Raw genomic sequence first — 23,647 nt, 5'->3', positions numbered from 1 at the left:
AACGTTTTCTCAAAACGAGAATTTATAATATGGTTTTAAAAGAAAACAGACCATAAGTGTTACGTGTTTATATGATTATATGTTTAACCTAGATCTGGGTTTAAGGACCTAGAAGTTTTATAGGAAACATATATTGATGTGTTTTATCCTGTTTGCTTTGTGTGTTTAGTCCGACCAGCTAGCCAGCAGTCTGACCACAACCACAGGATTAAGTTCCAGACCTAGCGGTGTTTGTGAGTTCATTTGTTTACTTTTGAATATTAGTATTCAATTGTTTTAAACTCCATAAATCGCACTAAGTATGAAACTTAGCCAAGGAAGATCCACTGAAACGAGCTATCTATTGGGCAACAATAGGACTGTGTGATCACCGGTGTTAATGAACTAGATGAGAGGTAAATATTATAAGCATACATATTGAGATTAGGTTTTAAGCCAGATACTTATAAAGCGGCTTAAACCTAATGGGTAGTCCTGAGGTGGCAGTGATTTAAGTTCCGGCCCAGCAACCCTATACAGAGTCAAGATGGCTGTGATACATATGTATACAGCTCATCCTGTATTAAACAAGAGTTGTGCATATGCATTATATATATGATAGCACTATAACGTAATCAGGATTAGGGTTTCATTTGGATCGAGGACTGGTAATATTTTTATATACCGATATTTTGTATATACGCGATTTTGGTATTTAATTGTAAACCTATCTACTCACTCAGAAATATTTATATTTCTGACCCCGTTGTTGTTTATCATTTTCAGGTACCTAGCTACCGGGTCTGGTCGAGCTTCCATCCTTTTCCATCAGGGAAGCTTATTCTGTTGTTATGTAAATAACACTTTAAACTCTTAGATGCTGCAATAGTGTATATAGGTTTGATATGCCTGTAGCCACGTCATGGTTCCTCTGTCTATATACTCTGATAGGAACCTGACTTTGTCTAGCTCTAATAAGTGGCTACTCAATAGGCATATGGTGTTTTATGGTGTCCCCTACGGGTGGCCAAGCTTCGTGTCTTTGGTCTGCAAAGACACTGTGTGTAGTTTTAGCTGGCCTTACGTTTGTGTGCCTGCTGTGCATGTTTTTAAATATGTTTGATACAACGCTTTGAAAAGGAAAGTGTTCGATATATTTTATTAAACATATTGTTCGGGTGCGCGGTTTGAAACAGGGCTGCCTGCGAGGCAGGGCACGTGAGCCAAGTCCCTGTACCACCGCACCGGTTTTCAGAAATGCGCGTGGGTCAGAATAACTAGGGTTATTCAACCAGCATTTCTGAAAGCGCGATATCGCCTATATGAATATTTTCAGAATGTGTTTTCCGCGCTAAACGGAAAAATGTTTTAACGGTGTTTTCTGAAAACGGGTCGTACGCGAGATACGACCTATATTTATATTTAGGAGGCGAAAAATTTATAGAGGTTTTAGGCTTGCTACGGGTTTCGGAACAACCATTCCCATTCCCTAGCGCCGGTCTCGGCTCGAGTTTCGAGGCGGAAATCGGGTCGTGACAATGTTGGTATCAGAGCAATGTTTTAGGACTTGAATGTCTGAAGTATTGTTGCTGATATATGTTAAGTAGAGGTACTAGAAGTCATAAGAATTCCTAGTGAACTATTGCAGCAACATAGGATTCGAGTTATGTCTTGATCAGTTGTCAGTTATTGAATACAATCAGCTATAGATAGCAACTATACATGTGTGTAGTATGTATTGATGTTTTGATCAGGAACACATGAGTTGTTCTTGTGTTCGAGATACGTTACAACTGATGGAACATGTGAGATGTTTCTAAGTTGGAAACACGTTACAATCATGGAGCGAAATGGTCAGAACAGATGACCAGTATTTGAGGAGAATGGTTCTGTTTGAACACAGGACAAAGCGAAGATTTTCTCTGAATTTTTGTTCGAGAAAATAGTTAGATTTTCTCTGAATTGTGAGTGATTGTTATATGTTTTGCTTATATAGGTTTAATAGTTGATACCTGTTATATGAAAATGTGATTTTTCTATAACTATTACATACGGTACTTACGCTGAAAATTTCATGTGTTTCAGTATGTCTGGGCCTAGTAGAGCTCATACGCATGTGGGGTCTGATCCACATAATGTACCAGGTTTGCCTGTTATACCTGATACATCTGTTCCCATAGAGGCTGTTGACTCAACATCAGCATGTGACATGGACATATGGGAGGATGCTATTGGAGTAGAGGAATTAGAGAGAATGTTGAATGAAGATATAAACAGTACTGGAAATAGCCATAGCTCTGTGTCTGAATCGACTGCTACATCGGCTTATTTGGGATTTAAGGTAAAAGAGTTCTTAGCTGAGGTGGACCATCTAAGAAGGGTTCAACAGCAAATAAGACACTCGCCGAATCAGTCATGGGAATACGTGAGCGAGTGGGAGGTGCAAGAGAACCAAAGTTTGGATAGGTTGAGGGATTATATGGATAAGTATACTAGGGAAGATTTGAATGTGGAGGCATATACTGTTGAGTTTATGCGTTTATGCGAAGAAGTACCTGAGTTAGTTCGTGATGGTGAGGAAGTTGCAAGTAGGTACGTCAAAGGTTTAGGGCCTGAGTTCGAGAAACTCATGGCGGTAAAGTCTGATTCTGTAGCATATCTGGCTGGGCGTGCGAAGCAGATAGAAAGTAAGTTGAGGAGGAATGACATACCCCTCCAGCCGTACTATTACACCAAACCTGAAGAACCTACTGCTACATTTCCTGGAGTAGGAAACTCTGGACCCGCGAGGCACTACAACCCCTACTTTGTTCCGCGAGGGGGAAAGGATAAGGGAAAACTGAAATTCCGCGGAGGGCGAGGTAAAGGCCCGATGATTCGTGAGGCGTTTCCGTCTTCGCGATCATCGTCAGGTAATGTTTAGTTATGTGTTTAATGTTTAAGTTAGTCTGTTTATGTGTTTTCAATATCATGATAGAATTGGAAACATAAACTACAGATATAAATTATATCCTTAAACAAAAAAAAAAGAAATACACATACAAGTAAACATTAAAAGATGAATGAGAAATGAGAATTGACAAGTTAGGGATGTTAAAAACGTGCATCCTTAAAATAGAAATCAATAATTATTGATAAACAACCAAATGATATGAAGCAATAATAATCCTAAGGTGAGAATAAATTATTAGGATTAAGAAACTTGAAATGTTACGGAGAAGTAGTTTGAAAGAAGCTTACAAGTGAGTATTGCAGTTTTGTTTTAAAAGAATGTATTATTGTGCTCAGATGCATCATGAATGCACATTGCAACAATCACTATAGAAAAAGGAATACTTGAATTCCATATACTTATACAAAATGATTTTGTTAGGACATGCATCATGTATATTGTATATCAAAGAGAAAGAGGATTGTATAGCAACTCTTTGGGGATGAGAGATGTCATCACCCTGAGCCACAATTGTACAAAAGTTTTAAAATGTGAATTGTTAGATTCACAGTTTTGAAGAGATAAATTTTAAAGAAAATCCAGCTGGTACACACATATACTTGTATATGTGGGTGAAATATGTGTATATGCACATATGTTTGAAACGATTGTTTTGAGAAACCATTCGTTTATAAAATAAAATTGTTGTGAAATAAATTGTTGAGAAACAATTTGTTTACAAAACAAACTGTATTTGTTTTAAAATGTAAGCATACTCGAACGAAAACTCTGTAATAAAGTCAAGGTAGGATACAAGATAGTGAAGATAAGATGTGATTTTTATTGTTCATAATAAACAATAAAGATCTGGATTCTAATGTTTCATTCCGAAACATCAGAAGTTACTAAGGATTGAGAAGAGTAGGAAGTGAGAATTTACATTCTTACTCTAAGATAGACTAAGAGATAAGTCTAGTGATGGACTTTTATGATAAATAAAAGTTCAAGACTAGATAATAGAAGATAATTGCGATTAAGATAAGAGAGAGTAGGATATAATTAAACACAACTCGGTTAGTTTGACTTCAAGTAACTGTCGGTGAACAAAGTCATACGCATGTGTTTAATTAAAATGGATTTGAGATTGGTCTTACAGACAGAGCAGATGTCAGTAATGGACATATCTCTTGAATCCAAACGAGTGGTTAGATAAACCAAAACTCATAAGTCTGAGAGGAGTAAACCTCAGCACTTAACTAATAAATAATAACGAATAGTTAAAAGAAAGATGATGAAAAGGAAACTAATTCTCAGAACCAAGTAGTTACACTACTAGTTCTGATTTGAATAAAGAGAGTCGTTGATTATATTAACGACTGACAGACTTTGTGAAGTCGTGTCAAATGAAGGTATTCATTAATAAATAATTATTAATTATTTGATGAATAAATAATATACTCAAACAGTATAATAAACCTTGGATTAACATAAATGGAAATGTTACCAAAGTAAGAAAGAGATGAGAATAAAGAACTCAAGGAGTAAGTTTCAGATGTTATCTGAAAACTGATAAAGTGTAGTAAAACCTCAGTAACTAGTGATCGAACCGTTAGATCGGTTTGATATTGGGATAGGATAATCCCAGGACGGTTATCTAAGTTTTAACCGTTGCGATCGACGAATGAAGAGGTATATGATGCTTGAAGAGGGAGGTGATGTTGTGACACTTACGTGAATTTTGGCAGTGAGCCAAAAACGCAAGTAATCACGATAATAAGTGTAAACTTTAGTTAACTTGGAATTATCAACATAAGCTCCATATATGTATAAAAAGAATTTGAAAACTGTAGTGAGACAGTAATTTCAAAAGATAAATTCCGAGAACCGAGCCTTATGACTGTAAAGTCGAGGCTGACTGGTAACGGAATATACATGTAACGTACATGTATTTTGAATGTCGGGCCAGAAATGCATAATGCATGGCCGACTAAAAGTAGAAAATATTTAATGAACATTTTGTTTTAATGTGAAAACGGTTTGAAAGTGGAGCTAAAGTTGATAGTCAGTTAATTAAACATGATAGTAACAGCTATAGCACAGTTATGAAAACTGTTAGCTGTGAACAAGGAAGATATGTATATGGAGAAGAAGTTAAGAAGTTTAATTGACATTGGATATCCCGAAAACTAGTAATGGAAGTATAGTTTTGCGGTGATTATAAAGGAAGTTACAAGGTGCTCTATAGTGAGATAGTTAGATTATAACCACACCCACACCTACGCAACCACATTCTGGAAAAAGAGAAGATCAGTTACTCAATCTGTAACAGGAAGTTACTATAGATTGAGGATGAAAGAAAGGACATTCTATACAAGGTATAGAAATGTAAGGAAAGTAAAAGATAAGTAGTTAGTTTATGAAACAGTAATCATAAAACATACTAAAAGTCATCTCAATAATAAGATGAGCCATAAACAAACAACTAAGGTTGAAAAGAAAATAAAAGAAAGAAAAATAAAATAAATAAAGATGTGCGACAAAGGTGATATATTAAAAGAGGAGTTATCAGAAGCTAGCAAAGGTAACCTAGTTTTACGATAACCGTGAAGTAAGTTAAATGGTACTAACTTATACCTACCTACTTGGATCGCTTAGCAAGAAAGAGACTAGAGATTAGTTCTTGGAATGCGTTGCAGGACGCTAAGCTAAGGAGTAAAAGATATTCCATACGAGTTATAGGATCAAGAGAAGTATAAAAGTGATTAATCTGTTGCTGAACAAAAGTTCAAACAGATAATAAGAACAACAGTGAGAAAGAGAGATATGATTGAGAACGTCAGTCAAGATGGTGCTATGCTTTCCAAAGCATGAAGTGAGATTGGGTATAAGTGAAATTTGGATTATAAGTGAAAAGTAAGTATATGTAAATTCGAGGACGAATTTATATAAGGGGGAGAGAATGTAATAACCCGAAAATTTAAGGAATAAAATATAGCCACGTGTCTAATATTTTATTAGACGGGAGTAGGTAAATTAAATTTAAAGATAAATTTAATTTACAAGTGTCTCTAAATTTATAATATGGCTATAGGATTGCAAATTTAAATTTTTAGAATTTAAATTTGAATAGTTATATAGTTATCGGAGAGAATATGGATTTATGAATTGGGTGCAGAATAATTCATAAGTCCCTAGCGAATATTTTTGGTGCCAATATTCGCGAAATATTTTAAAAAGGTTATCGTGAAAATTTGATAAAATTTGGAAGCAGAAATTTTATCAAGCGCAGTCAATGCGGGCTTAATAAATCAAAAATGATTTATTAAGAATAAAATATAAGTCGGATGGGAATAAAAATAATATTTTTATTCTTTCTATATTTTATTAGATTTTTGGTTCACGAAATTTGGAAATCGTTTCCGTTTAGGCTACGGACGACTAGTTTAGAAGTTGGTTTAAAGTGCATGATTGAGCTAGTACTAAACTGCACTTTAACCATTTCCTATATATATAACATTTGCTTTGAAAATAAGAGGCAGAAGCCTCATTTCCTTCTTTGAAGAAAGAAGATAGAGCTGCTTAAGCTCTCAGTGCACGCGAAACTTAGGGTTTCGGCCGCTTCGCCCGTTTCTCGATTCTAACTCCATTTCTTCAACGATTACTCAAGTAATCGAGGTAGTATACCCGTATTAAATGTTTATTTTGATATATATCGATATATTTCGAATATAAACTCGTTTATAAACGGTTACCGTATCGAATCGAACGTAAACGTATTAGTTTTACGTTTCGAACGTGAATATGGATAGATTGGAATGTGTATACGTGTTAGGGGCGGAAAATGGAGTTAAAGCACGTCGGAAAGCCCGGGAAATCAACTTTCCCGGGGCTGTGCACTCGGGTGCACGAACGTGCACCATTTGGTGCACGAACGTGCACCATGAGAGGGTGCACGAACGTGCACCCAAGGTGCACGAACGTGCACCATCTGGGGTGCACGAACGTGCACCAATTGTGCACGATCGTGCACTGCCCTGGGGTGCACGATCATGCACCCAAGGTGCACGATCGTGCACCGTGCCGAGACGCTGACGGAGAGGGATTTGTTTTTGGGCTTTTTGCCCTAAGAACTTGACGTAGTTTCGTTGATTCGAAAACGTTTTAAAACGATAACTTGTGTTTGAAGAAATTGAAAAGGTTTTATATACTAAACCTAAAGACTTTTAAAAGGAGATTTTAAAAGTAAAATTAAACGTTTATAATGGACTTTAAAAGAGTTAAAGTCAACGTTTAAACGGTTTTGAAGATTTAGCAATCGCTTTTGCTAAATACTTAGTATATGACCGAGAATTGTTTTGACAATTAGGTCTATACTATAAATGGTTTTCTTAGGGTATTGTGATACCTAAAATAACTTCCAGAGTGAAGTTAGAACGTTTTCTCAAAACGAGAATTTATAATATGGTTTTAAAAGAAAACAGACCATAAGTGTTACGTGTTTATATGATTATATGTTTGACCTAGATCTGGGTTTAAGGACCTAGAAGTTTTATAGGAAACATATATTGATGTGTTTTATCCTGTTTGCTTTGTGTGTTTAGTCCGACCAGCTAGCCAGCAGTCTGACCACAACCACAGGATTAAGTTCCAGACCTAGCGGTGTTTGTGAGTTCATTTGTTTACTTTTGAATATTAGTATTCAATTGTTTTAAACTCCATAAATCGCACTAAGTATGAAACTTAGCCAAGGAAGATCCACTGAAACGAGCTATCTATTGGGCAACAATAGGACTGTGTGATCACCGGTGTTAATGAACTAGATGAGAGGTAAATATTATAAGCATACATATTGAGATTAGGTTTTAAGCCAGATACTTATAAAGCGGCTTAAACCTAATGGGTAGTCCTGAGGTGGCAGTGATTTAAGTTCCGGCCCAGCAACCCTATACAGAGTCAAGATGGCTGTGATACATATGTATACAGCTCATCCTGTATTAAACAAGAGTTGTGCATATGCATTATATATATGATAGCACTATAACGTAATCAGGATTAGGGTTTCATTTGGATCGAGGACTGGTAATATTTTTATATACCGATATTTTGTATATACGCGATTTTGGTATTTAATTGTAAACCTATCTACTCACTCAGAAATATTTATATTTCTGACCCCGTTGTTGTTTATCATTTTCAGGTACCTAGCTACCGGGTCTGGTCGAGCTTCCATCCTTTTCCATCAGGGAAGCTTATTCTGTTGTTATGTAAATAACACTTTAAACTCTTAGATGCTGCAATAGTGTATATAGGTTTGATATGCCTGTAGCCACGTCATGGTTCCTCTGTCTATATACTCTGATAGGAACCTGACTTTGTCTAGCTCTAATAAGTGGCTACTCAATAGGCATATGGTGTTTTATGGTGTCCCCTACGGGTGGCCAAGCTTCGTGTCTTTGGTCTGCAAAGACACTGTGTGTAGTTTTAGCTGGCCTTACGTTTGTGTGCCTGCTGTGCATGTTTTTAAATATGTTTGATACAACGCTTTGAAAAGGAAAGTGTTCGATATATTTTATTAAACATATTGTTCGGGTGCGCGGTTTGAAACAGGGCTGCCTGCGAGGCAGGGCACGTGAGCCAAGTCCCTGTACCACCGCACCGGTTTTCAGAAATGCGCGTGGGTCAGAATAACTAGGGTTATTCAACCAGCATTTCTGAAAGCGCGATATCGCCTATATGAATATTTTCAGAATGTGTTTTCCGCGCTAAACGGAAAAATGTTTTAACGGTGTTTTCTGAAAACGGGTCGTACGCGAGATACGACCTATATTTATATTTAGGAGGCGAAAAATTTATAGAGGTTTTAGGCTTGCTACGGGTTTCGGAACAACCATTCCCATTCCCTAGCGCCGGTCTCGGCTCGAGTTTCGAGGCGGAAATCGGGTCGTGACATTACGAAACAAAACCAAACATTTCACCTTTTTAGAAATTTAAGCCAAAAGTTTACAAACTTTACGAAACATATCCAAACGTTTCCCAATTTTAGCAATTTAAGGAAAACATTTAAAACGTTACGAAGCAAATCCAATCCTTTCACCTTTTTAGCGATTTATGCCAAACGTTTACAATAGTTACAAAACAAATCCAAACGTTTCACTTTTTTAGCGATTGAAGCCAAACGTTTACAAACGTTACGAAACAAATCCAAACGTTTCCCCTGTTTAGCGATTTAAACCAAACGTTTACAAACGTTACGAAACAAATCCAAACATTTCACCTTATTAGCGATTTAAGCCAAACGTTTACAAACGTTACGAAACAAATTAGAGCGTTTCACCTTTTTAGCAATTTAAGCCAAACATGTACAGACGTTACGAAACAAATCCAAGAGTTTCACCTTTTTAGCAATTTAACCCAAACATGTACAGACGTTACGAAACAAATCCAAATGTTTCCCCTTTTTAGCAATTTAAGCCAAACATTTAGAAACGTTAAGAAACAAAGCCAAATCTTTACAAACGTTATGAAACAAATCCAAACGTTTGAAATTTTTAGCGAAACAAATCCAAAAGTTTCACATTTTTAGCGATTTAAGCTAAACCTTTACAAACGTTATGCCAAACGTTTACAAACTTTACGAAGCATGTCGAAATGTTTCCCAATTTTAGCAATTTAAGCCAAACATTTAAATAGTTACGAAACAAATCCAAACCTTTCACCTTTTTAGCGATTTATGCCAAACGTTTACAAACGTTACGAAACAAATCCAAACGTTTCCCCTGTTTAGCGATTTAAGCCAAACGTTTACAAACGTTACGAAACAAATTAGAGCGTATCACCTTTTTAGCAATTTAAGCCAAACATGTACAGACGTTACGAAACAAATCCAAGAGTTTCACCTTTTTAACAAATCAAAACGTTTCACATTTTTAGTGATTTAAGCTAAACCTTTACAAACGTTATGCCAAACGTTATGCCAAACGTTTACAAACTTTACGAAACATGTCGAAATGTTCCCAATTTTAGCAATTTAAGCCAAACATTTAAATAGTTACGAAACAAATCCAAACCTTTCACCTTTTTAGCGATTTATGCCAAACGTTTACAAACGTTACGAAACAAATCCAAACGTTTCCCCTGTTTAGCGATTTAAGCCAAACGTTTACAAACGTTACGAAACAAATCCAAACGTTTCGCCTTATTAGCGATTTAAGCCAAACGTTTACAAACGTTACGAAACAAATTAGAGCGTATCACCTTTTTATCAATTTAAGCGAAACATGTACAGACGTTACGAAACAAATCCAAGAGTTTCACCTTTTTAGCAATTTAACCCAAACATGTACAGACGTTATGAAACAAATCCAAATGTTTCCCCTTTTTAGCAATTTAAGCCAAACATTTAGAAACGTTAAGAAACAAAACCAAACTTTTAAAAGGTTACGAAACAAATCCAAACGTTTGAAATTTTTAGCGATTTAAGCCAAATCTTTACAAACGTTACGAAACAAAACCAAACGTTTAAAACGTTAGAAACAAATCAAAACGTTTTACATTTTTAGTGATTTAAGCTAAACCTTTACAAACGTTACAAAACAAAACCATGCGTTTCACCTTTTTAGCAGTTTAAGCCAAACGTTTACAAACGTTCTGAAACAAAACCAAGCTTTTCACCTTATTAGAAATTTAAGCTAAACGTTTACAAACGTTACGTAACAAATACAAATATTTCAAATTTTTATTGATTTAAGCCAAACGTATACAAACGGTACAAAACAAATCCAATCGTTTCACCTTTTTAGGGATTTAAGTGAAACGTCTACGAACGCTAAGAAACAAATCCAAACGTTTCACTTTTTTAGCAATATAAGCCAAACGTTTACAAACGTTACGAAACAAATCCAAGTGTTTCTCCTTTTTAGCAATTTAAGCCAAACGTTTACAAACGTTACGAAACAAAGAAAAGGGTTTCACCTATTTAGCAATTTATGCCAAACGTCTACAAAGGTTGCGAAACAAATCCAAACGTTTCACCTTTTTAAACGTTTACAATCGATACGAAACAAATCCAAATATTTCACCTATTTAGCGATTTAAGCCAAACGTTTACAAACATTGGGAAACAAATCCAAATATTTAACCGTTTTAGCGATTTAAGCCAAACGTTTACAAAGGTTCCGAAACAAATCCAAGCGTTTCGCCTTTATAGCGATTTAAACCAAACGTTTACCAACGTTACGAAACAAATCCAAGCATTTCAACTTTTTAGCAATTTAAGTCAAACGTTTACAAACGTTACGAAAGAAATCCAAACGTTTCACCTTTTTAGCGATTTATGCCGAACGTTTTCAAACGTTATGAAACAAAATCAAACATTTCCCATTTTTAGCAATTTAAGACAAACGTTTACAAATGCCATGAAACAAATCCAAACATTTCTCCCTTTTAGCAATTTAAGCCAAACGTTTAAAACGTCACGGAACAAATTCAAACATTTCGCCTTTTTAGCAATTTATGCCAAATGTTTACAAACCTTACGAAACAAATCCAAACTTTTCACCTTTTTAGCGATTGAAGCCAAACGTTTACAAACGTTACGAAACAAATCCAAAAGTTTCACCTTTTTAGCTATTTAAGCCAAACGTTTACAAAGGTGATGAAACAAATCCAAATGTTTCACCTTTCTTGCGATTTAAGCCAAACGTTTTCAAACGTTACGAAACAAATCCAAGCGTTTCACCTTTTTAGCAATTTAAGCGAAACGTTTAGAAACGTTACGAAACAAATCCAAACATTTCACCTTTTTTGCAATTTAATCTAAACGTTTACAAATGTTACGAAACAAATCCAAACGGTTCACCTTTTTACCGATTTAATCCAAACGTTTACAAACGTTTCGAAACAAATCTAAATGTTTCACCTTTTAATCGCTTTATGCCAAACGTTTACAAATGTTACAAAACAAATCGAAACGTTTCACCTTTTTAGCGATTTAAGCCAAACATTTACAAAAGTTACGAAACAAATCCTAACATTTCACCTTTTTAGCTATTCAAGCCAAACGTTTACAAAATGTTGAGAAACAAATTCAAACGTTTCGCCTTTTTAGCAATTTAAGCCAAACGGTTACAAACGTTACGAAAAAATCCAAACGTTTACTCTTTTTAGGGATTTAAGCCAAACGTTTACAAAGGTTATGAAACAAATCCAAAAGTTTCACCTTTTTTGCAATTTAAGCCAAACGTTTACAAACGTTACGAAACAAATCCAAGTGTTTCTCCTTTTTGGCAATATAAGCAAAACGTTTACAAACGTTATGAAACAAATCAAAGCGTTTCACCTTTTTAGCAATTTAAGCTTAACATTTACAAACGATACGAAACAAATCCAAACGTTTCATCTTTTTAGCGATTTAAGCCAAACGTTTACAAATGTTACGAAACAAATCCAAACATTTCATCTTTTTAGCGATTTAAGCCAAACGTTTACAAACGTTACGAAACAAATCCAAACGTTTCGCCTTTTTAGCGATTTAAGCCAAACATTTACAAAAGTTCGGAAACAAATCCAAGCGTTTCGCCTTTTTAGCGATTTAAGCCAAACATTTACAAAAGTTCGGAAATAAATCCAAGCGTTTCACCTTTATAGTAATTTAAGCCAAACGTTTACAAACGTTACGAAGCAAATCCAAACGTTTCACCTTTTTAGCGATTTAAGCCGATCATTTACAAACGTTACGAAACAAAACCAAACATTTCACCTTTTTAGAAATTTAAGCCAAACGTTTACAAACTTTACGAAACATGTCGAAATGTTTCCCAATTTTAGCAATTTAAGGCAAACATTTAAAACGTTACTAAACAAATCCAATCCTTTCACCTTTTTAGCGATTTATGCCAAACGTTTACAATAGTTACAAAACAAATCCAAACGTTTCACTTTTTAAGCGATTGAAGCCAAACGTTTGCAAACGTTACGAAACAAATCCAAACGTTTCCCCTGTTTAGCGATTTAAGCTAAACGTTTACAAACGTTACGAAACAAATCCAAACGTTTCACCTTATTAGCGATTTAAGCCAAACGTTTACAAACGTTACGAAACAAATTAGAGCGTTTCACCTTTTTAGCAATTTAAGCCAAACATGTACAGACGTTACGAAACAAATCCAAGAGTTTCTCCTTTTTAGCAATTTAAGCCAAACATGTACAGACGTTACGAAACAAATCCAAATGTTTCCCCTTTTTAGCAATTTAAGCCAAACGTTTAGAAACGTTAAGAAACAAAACCAAACTTTTAAAAGGTTACGAAACAAATCCAAACGTTTCAAATTTTTAGCGATTTAAGCCAAATCTTTACAAACGTTACGAAACAAAACCAAACGTTTAAAACGTTAGAAACAAATCACAACGTTTCCCATTTTTAGTGATTTAAGCTAAACCTTTACAAAAGTTACAAAACAAAACGATGCGTTTCACCTTTTTAGCAATTTAAGCCAAACGTTTACAAACGTTCTAAAACCAAACCAAGCTTTTCACCTTATTAGAAATTTAAGCTAAATGTTTACAAACGTTACGTAACAAATACAAATGTTTCAACTTTTTATTGATTTAAGCCAAACGTATACAAACGGTACAAAACAAATCCTATCGTTTCACCTATTTAGGGATTTAAGTGAAACGTTTACGAACGCTAAGAAACAAATCCAAACGTTTCACTTTTTTAGCAATATAAGCCAAACGTTTACAAACGTTACAAAACAAATCCAAGTGTTTCTCCTTTTTAGCAATTTAAGCCAAACGTTTACAAACGTTACGAAACAAAGAAAAGGGTTTCACCTATTTAGCAATTTATGCCAAACGTCTACAAAGGTTGCGAAACAAATCCAAACGTTTCACCTTTTTAAACGTTTACAAACGATACGAAACAAATCCAAATATTTCACCTATTTAGCGATTTAAGCCAAACGTTTACAAACATTAAGAAACAAATCCAAACGTTTAACCTTTTTAGCGATTTAAGCCAAATGTTTACAAACGTTACGAAACAAATCCAAACGTTTCGCCTTTATAGCGATTTAAGCCAAACATTTACCAACGTTACGAAACAAATCCAAGCATTGCAACTTTTTAGAAATTTAAGTCAAACGTTTACAAACGTTACGAAAGAAATCCAAACGTTTCACCTTTTTAGCGATTTATGCCGAACGTTTTCAAACGTTATGAAACAAAATCAAACATTTCACATTTTTAGCAATTTAAGACAAACGTTTACAAATGTCACGAAACAAATCCAAACATTTCCCCATTTTAGCAATTTAAGCCAAACGTTTAAAACGTCACGAAACAAATCCAAACATTTCTCCTTTTTAGAAATTTATGCCAAATGTTTACAAACATTACGAAACAAATCCAAACGTTTCACCTTTTTAGCGATTGAAGCCAAACGTTTACAAACGTTACGAAACAAATCCAAAAGTTTCACCTTTTTAGCTATTTAAACCAAACGTTTACAAAGGTGATGAAACAAATCCAAATGTTTCACCTTTCTTGCGATTTAAGCCAAACGTTTTCAAACGTTACGAAACAAATCCAAGCGTTTCACCTTTTTAGCAATTTAAGCGAAACGTTAAGAAACGTTACGAAATAAATCCAAACGTTTCACCTTTTTTGCAATTTAAGCTAAACGTTTACAAACGTTACGAAACAAATCCAAGCGTTTCGCCTTTTTACCGATTTAAGCCAAACATTTACAAAAGTTCGGAAATAAATCCAAGCGTTTCACCTTTTTAGTAATTTAATCCATTACAAAACAAATCCAAACGTTTCACCTTTTTAGCGATTTAAGCCGATCGTTTACAAACGTTACGAAACAAAACCAAACATTTAACCTTTTTAGAAATTTAAGCCAAACGTTTACAAACTTTACGAAAAATATCCAAACGTTTCCCAATTTTCGCAATTTAAGGCAAACATTTAAAACGTTACGAAACAAATCCAATCCTTTCACCTTTTTAGCGATTTATGCCAAACGTTTACAATAGTTACAAAACAAATCCAAACGTTTCACTTTTTTAGCGATTGAAGCCAAACGTTTACAAAAGTTCGGAAACAAATCCAAGCGTTTCACCTTTTTAGCAATTTAAGCCAAACATGTACAGACGTTACGAAACAAATCCAAATGTTTCCCCTTTTTAGAAATTTAAGCCAAACATTTAGAAACGTTAAGAAACAAAACAAAACTTTTAAAAGGTTACGAAACAAATCCAAACGTTTCAAATTTTTAGCGATTTAAGGCAAATCTTTACAAATGTTACGAAACAAATCCAAACGTTTAAAACGTTAGAAACAAATCAAAACGTTTCACATTTTTAGTGATTTAAGCTAAACCTTTACAAACGTTACAAAACAAAACCATGCGTTTCATCTTTTTAGCAATTTAAGCCAAACGTTTACAAACGTTCTGAAACAAAACCAAGCTTTTCACCTTATTAGAAATTTAAGCTAAACGTTTACAAACGTTACATAACAAATACAAATGTTTCAACTTTTTATTGATTTAAGCGAAACGTATACAAACGGTACAAAACAAATCCAATCGTTTCACCATTTTAGCGATTTAAGGGAAACGTTTACGAACGCTAAGAAACAAATCCAAACGTTTCACTTTTTTAGCAATATAAGCCAAACGTTTACAAATGTTACGAAACAAATCCAAGTGTTTCTCCTTTTTAGCAATTTAAGCCAAACGTTTACAAACGTTACGAAACAAAGAAAAGGGTTTCACCTATTTAGCAATTTATGCCAAACGTCTACAAAGGTTGCGAAACAAATCCAAACGCTTCACCTTTTTAAACATTTACAAACGATACGAAACAAATCCAAATATTTCACCTATTTAGCGATTTAAGCCAAACGTTTACAAACATTGGGAAACAAATCCCAACGTTTAACCTTTTTAGCGATTTAACCCAAACGTTTACAAAGGTTCCGAAACAAATCCAAACGTTTCGCCTTTATAGCGATTTAAGCCAAACGTTTACCAACGTTACGAAACAAATCCAAGCATTTCATCTTTTTAGCAATTTAAGTCAAACGTTTACAAACGTCACGAAACAAATCCAAACATTTCCCCATTTTAGCAATTTAAGCCAAACGTTTAAAATGTCACGAAACAAATCCAAACATTTCGCCTTTTTAGCAATTTATGCCAAATGTTTACAAACATTACGAAACAAATCCAAACGTTTCACCTTTTTAGCGATTGAAGCCAAACATTTACAAACGTTACGAAACAAATCCAAAAGTTTCACCTTTTTAGCTATTTAAGCCAAACGTTTACAACGGTGATGAAACAAATCCAAATGTTTCACCTTTCTTGCGATTTAAGCCAAACGTTTTCAAACGTTAGGAAACAAATCCAAGCGTTTCACCTTTTTAGCAATTTAAGCGAAACGTTTAGAAACGTTACGAAACAAATCCAAACGTTTCACCTTTTTTGCAATTTAAGCTAAACGTTTACAAACGTTACGAAACAAATCCAATCGTTTCGCCTTTTTAGCGATTTAAGCCAAACATTTACAAAAGTTCGGAAATAAATCCAAGCGTTTCACCTTTTTAGTAATTTAAGCCAAACGTTTACAAACGTTACGAAGCAAATCCAAACGTTTCACCTTTTCAGCGATTTAAGCCGATCGTTTACAAACATTACGAAACAAAACCAAACATTTCACCTTTTTAGAAATATAAGCCAAACGTTTACAAACTTTACGAAACAGATCCAAACGTTTCCCTATTTTAGCAATTTAAGGCAAACATTTAAAACGTTACGAAACAAATCCAATCCTTTCACCTTTTTAGCGATTTATGCCAAACGTTTACAATAGTTACAAAACAAATCCAAACGTTTCACTTTTTTAGCGATTGAAGCCAAACGTTTACAAAAGTTCGGAAACAAATCCAAGAGTTTCACCTTTTTAGCAATTTAAGCCAAACATGTACAGACGTTACGAAACAAATCCAAATGTTTCCCCTTTTTAGCAATTTAAGCCAAACATTTAGAAACGTTAAGAAACAAAACCAAACTTTTAAAAGGTTACGAAACTAATCCAAACGTTTCAAATTTTTAGCGATTTAAGCCAAATCTTTACAAACGTTACGAAACAAAACCAAACGTTTAAAACGTTAGAAACAAATCAAAACGTTTCACATTTTTATTGATTTAAGCTAAACCCTTACAAACGTTACAAAACAAAACTATGCGTTTCACCTTTTTAGCAATTTAAGCCAAACGTTTGCAAACGTTCTGAAACAAAACCAAGCTTTTCACCTTATTAGAAATTTAAGCTAAACGTTTACAAACGTTACGGAACAAATACAAATGTTTCAACTTTTTATTGATTTAAGCCAAACGTATACAAACGGTACAAAACAAATCCAATCGTTTCACCTTTTTAGCGATTTAAGTGAAACGTTTACGAACGCTAAGAAACAAATCCAAACGTTTCACTTTTTTAGCAATATAAGCCAAACGTTTACAAACGTTACGAAACAAATCCAAGTGTTTCTCCTTTTTAGCAATTTAAGCCAAACGTTTACAAACGTTACGAAACAAAGAAAAGGGTTTCACCTATTTAGCAATTTATGCCAAACGTCTACAAAGGTTGCGAAACAAATCCAAACGTTTCACCTTTTTAAACGTTTACAAACGATACGAAACAAATCCAAATATTTCACCTATTTAGCGATTTAAGCCAAACGTTTACAAACATTGGGAAACAAATCCCAACGTTTAACCTTTTTAGCGATTTAACCCAAACGTTTACAAAGGTTCCGAAACAAATCCAAACGTTTCGCCTTTATAGCGATTTAAGCCAAACGTTTACCAACGTTACGAAACAAATCCAAGCATTTCATCTTTTTAGCAATTTAAGTCAAACGTTTACAAATGTCACGAAACAAATCCAAACATTTCCCCATTTTAGCAATTTAAGCCAAACGTTTAAAACGTCACGAAACAAATCCAAACATTTCCCCATTTTAGCAATTTAAGCCAAACGTTTAAAACGTCACGAAACAAATCCAAACATTTCGCCTTTTTAGCAATTTAAGCCAAATGTTTACAAACATTACGAAACAAATCCAAACGTTTCACCTTTTTAGCTATTGAAGCCAAACATTTACAAACGTTACGAAACAAATCCAAATGTTTCACCTTTCTTGCGATTTAAGCCAAACTTTTTCAAACGTTAGGAAACAAATCCAAGCGTTTCACCTTTTTAGCAATTTAAGCGAAACGTTTAGAAACGTTACGAAACAAATCCAAACGTTTCACCTTTTTTGAAATTTAAGCTAAACGTTTACAAACGTTACGAAACAAATCCAATCGTTTCGCCTTTTTAGCGATTTAAGCCAAACATTTACAAAAGTTCGGAAATAAATCCAAGCGTTTCACCTTTTTAGTAATTTAAGCCAAACGTTTACAAACGTTACAAAGCAAATCCAAACGTTTCACCTTTTCAGCGATTTAAGCCGATCGTTTACAAACGTTACGAAACAAAACCAAACATTTCACCTTTTTAGAAATATAAGCCAAACGTTTACAAACTTTACGAAACAGATCCAAACGTTTCCCAATTTTAGCAATTTAAGGCAAACATTTAAAACGTTACAAAACAAATCCAATCCTTTCACCTTTTTAGCGATTTATGCCAAACGTTTACAATAGTTACAAAACAAATCCAAACGTTTCACTTTTTTAGCGATTGAAGCCAAACGTTTACAAAAGTTCGGAAACAAATCCAAGAGTTTCACCTTTTTAGCAATTTAAGCCAAACATGTACAGACGTTACGAAATAAATCCAAATGTTTCCCCTTTTTAGCAATTTAAGCCAAACATTTAGAAACATTAAGAAACAAAACCAAACCTTTAAAAGGTTACGAAACTAATCCAAATGTTTCAAATTTTTAGCGATTTAAGCCAAATCTTTACAAACGTTACGAAACAAAACCAAACGTTTAAAACGTTAGAAACAAATCAAAACGTTTCACATTTTTAGTGATTTAAGCTAAACCTTTACAAACGTTACAAAACAAAACTATGCGTTTCACCTTTTTAGCAATTTAAGCCAAACGTTTACAAACGTTCTGAAACAAAACCAAGCTTTTCACCTTATTAGAAATTTAAGCTAAACGTTTACAAACGTTACGTAACAAATACAAATGTTTCAACTTTTTATTGATTTAAGCCAAACGTATACAAACGGTACAAAACAAATCCAATCGTTTCACCTTTTTAGCGATTTAAGTGAAACGTTTACGAACGCTAAGAAACAAATCCAAACGTTTCACTTTTTTAGCAATATAAGCCAAACGTTTACAAACGTTACGAAACAAATCCAAGTGTTTCTCCTTTTTAGCAATTTAAGCCAAACGTTTACAAACGTTACGAAACAAAGAAAAGGGTTTCACCTATTAAGCAATTTATGCCAAACGTTTACAAAGGTTGCGAAACAAATCCAAACGTTTCACCTTTTTAAACGTTTACAAACGATACGAAACAAATCCAAATATTTCACCTATTTAGCGATTTAAGCCAAACGTTTACAAACATTGGGAAACAAATCCAAACGTTTAACTTTTTAGCGATTTAAGCCAAACATTTACATACGTTAGGAAACAAATCCAAACGTTTCGCCTTTATAGCGATTTAAGCCAAACGTTTACCAACGTTACGAAACAAATCCAAACGTTTCCACTTTTTAGCAATTTAAGCCAAACGTTTACAAATGTTACGAAACAAATCCAAACGTTTCGACTTTATAGCGATTTAAGCCAAACGTTTACCAACGTTACGAAACAAATCCAAACGTTTCCCCTTTTTAGCGATTTAAGCCAAACGTTTACAAACATTACGAAACACAACCAAACATTCAAAAGGTTACGAAAAAAATCCAAACATTTTACTTTTTTAGCGATTTAAGCCAAACCTTTACAAACGTTACGAAAAAAAACCTAGCATTTCACCTTTTTGGCAATTTAAGCAAAACGTTTACAAACGATACGAAACAAATCCAAACATTTCCCCTTTTAGAGATTTAAGCCAAATGTTTACAAACGTTAGGAAACAAATCCAAACGTTTAACCTTTTTAGCGATTTAAGCCAAACGTTTACAAACGTTACGAAACAAATCAAAACGTTTCGCCTTTATAGCGATTAAAGCCAAACATTTACAAACGTTACGAAACAAATCCAAACGTTTCCCCTTTTTAGCGATTTAAGCCAAACCTTTACAAAAGTTACGAAATAAAACCAAGCATTTCACCTTTTAGCAATTTAAGCAAAACGTTTACAAAGGTTCTGAAACAAATCCAACCGTTTCCCCTTTTTAGGAATTTAAGCCAAACGTTTACAAACGTTACGAAACAAATCCAAGCATTTCAACTTTTTAGCAATTTAAGTCAAACGTTTACAAACGTTACGAAATAAATCCAAACGTTTCACCTTTTTAGCGATTTATGCCGAACGTTTTCAAACGTTATGAAACAAAATCAAACATTTCACATTTTTAGCAATTTAAGAGAAACGTTTAGAAATGTCACGAAACAAATCCAAACATTTCCCCATTTTAGAAATTTAAGCCAAACGTTTAAAACATCACGAAACAAATCCAAACATTTCGCCTTTTTAGCAATTTATACCAAATGTTTACAAACATTACGAAACAAATCCAAACGTTTCACCTTTTTAGCGATTGAAGCCAAACGTTTACAAACGTTACGAAACAAATCCAAAAGTTTCACCTTTTTAGCTATTTAAGCCAAACGTTTACAAAGGTGATGAAACAAATCCAAATGTTTCACCTTTCTTGCGATTTAAGCCAAACGATTACAAACGTTACGAAACAAATACAAGCGTTTCACCTTTTTAGCAATTTAAGCGAAACGTTTACAAATGTTACGAAACAAATCCAAACGTTTCACCTTTTTTGCAATTTAAGCTAAACGTTTACAAACGTTACGAAACAAATCCAAACGGTTCACCTTTTTACCGATTTAATCCAAATGTTTACAAACGTTACGAAACAAATCCAAACGTTTCACCTTTTTATCGCTTTATGCCAAACGTTTACAAACGTTACAAAACAAATCGAAACGTTTCACCTTTTTAGCGATTTAAGCCAAACATTTACCAAAGTTACGAAACAAATCCTAACATTTCACCTTTTTAGCTATTCAAGCCAAACGTTTACAAAATGTTGAGAAACAAATTCAAATGTTTCGCCTTTTTAGCAATTTAAGCCAAACGGTTACAAACGTTACGAAAAAATCCAAACGTTTACCCTTTTTAGCGATTTAAGCCAAATGTTTACAAAGGTTATGAAACAAATCCAAAAGTTTCACCTTTTTTGCAATTTAAGCCAAATGTTTACAAATGCTACGAAACAAATCCAAGTGATTCACATTTATAGCAATTTAAGCCAAATGTTTACAAACGTTATGAAACAAATCCAAGCATTTCACCTTTTTAGCAATTTAAGCCAAACATTTACAAATGTTACGAAACAAATTCAAGCGTTTCACCTTTTTAGAAATTGAAGCAAAAAGTTTACAAACGTTACGAAACAAATCCAAACGTTTTACCTTTTTAGCGATTTACGCTGAACGTTTACAAACATTACGAAACAAAACCAAATGTTTCATCTATTTAGCGATTTTAGCCAACCGTTTACGAACGTTACGAAAAAAATTCAAAGGTTTTCCCATTTTAGCGATTTCAGTCAAACGTTTAAAACGTTACGAAACAAATCCAAACGTTTCAATTTTTTAGCGATTTAAGCCAAACGTTTACAAACGTTACGAAAGAAATCCAAACGTTTCACTTTTTTAGTGATTTAAGGCAAACGTTTACAAGAATTACGATACAAATCCAAACGTTTCACATTTTTAGCAATTTAAGCCAACTGTTTACAAGCGTTACGAAAAAAATCCAAACGTTTCCCCTTTTTTGCAATTTAAGCCAAACGTTTACAAACGTTCTGAAACAAATTCAAGCGTTCAATCTTTTCAGTAATTTAAGCCAAACCTTTACAAGCATTACGAAACAAATCCAAGCGTTTCACCTTATTAACAATTTAAGCCAAGCGTTTACAAACGTTACACCTTTTTGGCGATTTAAGACGGACGTTTACAAACGTTACGAAACAAAACCAAACATTTCACCTTTTTAGCAATTTAAGCCAAACGTTTACAGACGTTACGAAACAAATCCAAATATTCTCCCATATTAGCAATTTAGGAAAAACGTTTAAAATGTTAGGAAACAAATCCAAACATTTAACCTTTTTAGCGATTTATGCCAAACGTTTACGAACGTTACGAAACAAATCCAAACGTTTCACCTTATTAGCGATTGAAGCCAAACGTTTACAAACGTTACGAAACAAATCCAAACGTTTCCCTTCTTTAGGGATTGAAGCCAAACGTTTACAAACGCTACGAAACAAATCCAAACGGTTCACATTTTTAGCAATTTAAGAAAAACGTTTACAAACGTTACGAAAGAAATCCAAACGTTTCACCTTTTTAGCGATTTAACCCAAACATTTAAAAAGGCTATGAAAGAAATCCAAATGTTTCACCTTTTTAGCAATTTAAGCCAAACGTTTACAAACGTTACGAAAAAAATCCAAACGTTTCCCCTTTTTAGCAATTTAAGCCAAAAGTTTACAAACGTTCTGAAACAAATTCAAGCGTTTAACCTTTTTAGTAATTTAAGCCAACCCTTTACAAGCATTACGAAACAAATCCAAGTGTTTCACGTTATTAGCAATTTAAGCCAAACGTATACAAACCTTACACCTTTTTGGTGATTTAAGTCAGACGTTTACAAACGTTATGAAACAAAACTAAACATTTCACCTTTTTAGCAATTTAAGCCAAACGTTTACAACCGTTACGAAACAAATCCAAGCGTTTCGCCTTTTTAGCGATTTAAGCCAAACATTTACAAAAGTTCGGAAATAAATCCAAGCGTTTCACCTTTTTAGTAATTTAAGCCAAACGTTTACAAACGTTACGAAGCAAATCCAAACGTTTCACCTTTTCAGCGATTTAAGCCGAACGTTAACAAACGTTTCGAAACAAAACCAAACATTTCACCTTTTTAGAAATATAAGCCAAACGTTTACAAACTTTACGAAACAGATCCAAACGTTTCACCTTTTTAGCGATTTAAGCCAAACATTTACAAAGGTTATGAAAGAAATCCAAATGTTTCACCTTTTTAGCAATTTAAGCCAAACGTTTACAAAAGTTACTAAACAAATCCAAGCGTTTCACCTTTTTAGCAATTTAAGCCAAATGTTTACAAACGTTTCGAAACAAAACCAAATGTTTCACCTTTTTAGCAATTTAAGCCAAACGTTCAGAAACAAATCCAAATAGTTCACCTTTTTAGCGATTTAAGCCAAACGTTTACAAACCTTACGAAAAAATCCAAACGTTTACAAAGGTTATGAAACAAATCCAAATGTTTCACCTTTTTAGCAATTTAGGCCAAACGTTTACAAACGTTACTAAACAAATCAAGCATTTCACCTTTTTAGAAATGTAAGCCAAACGTTTACAAACGTTAAGAAATAAATCCAAATGTTTCACCTTTTTAGCGATTTAAGTCAAACGTTTACAAATGATACAAAACAAATCCAAACGTTTCACCTTTTTAGCAATTTAAGCCAAACG

This window comes from Mercurialis annua, linkage group LG4 (assembly GCF_937616625.2).
Source record: "Mercurialis annua linkage group LG4, ddMerAnnu1.2, whole genome shotgun sequence".
NCBI lineage: Eukaryota > Viridiplantae > Streptophyta > Magnoliopsida > Malpighiales > Euphorbiaceae > Mercurialis > Mercurialis annua.
This window is presented reverse-complemented; position numbering follows the sequence as displayed.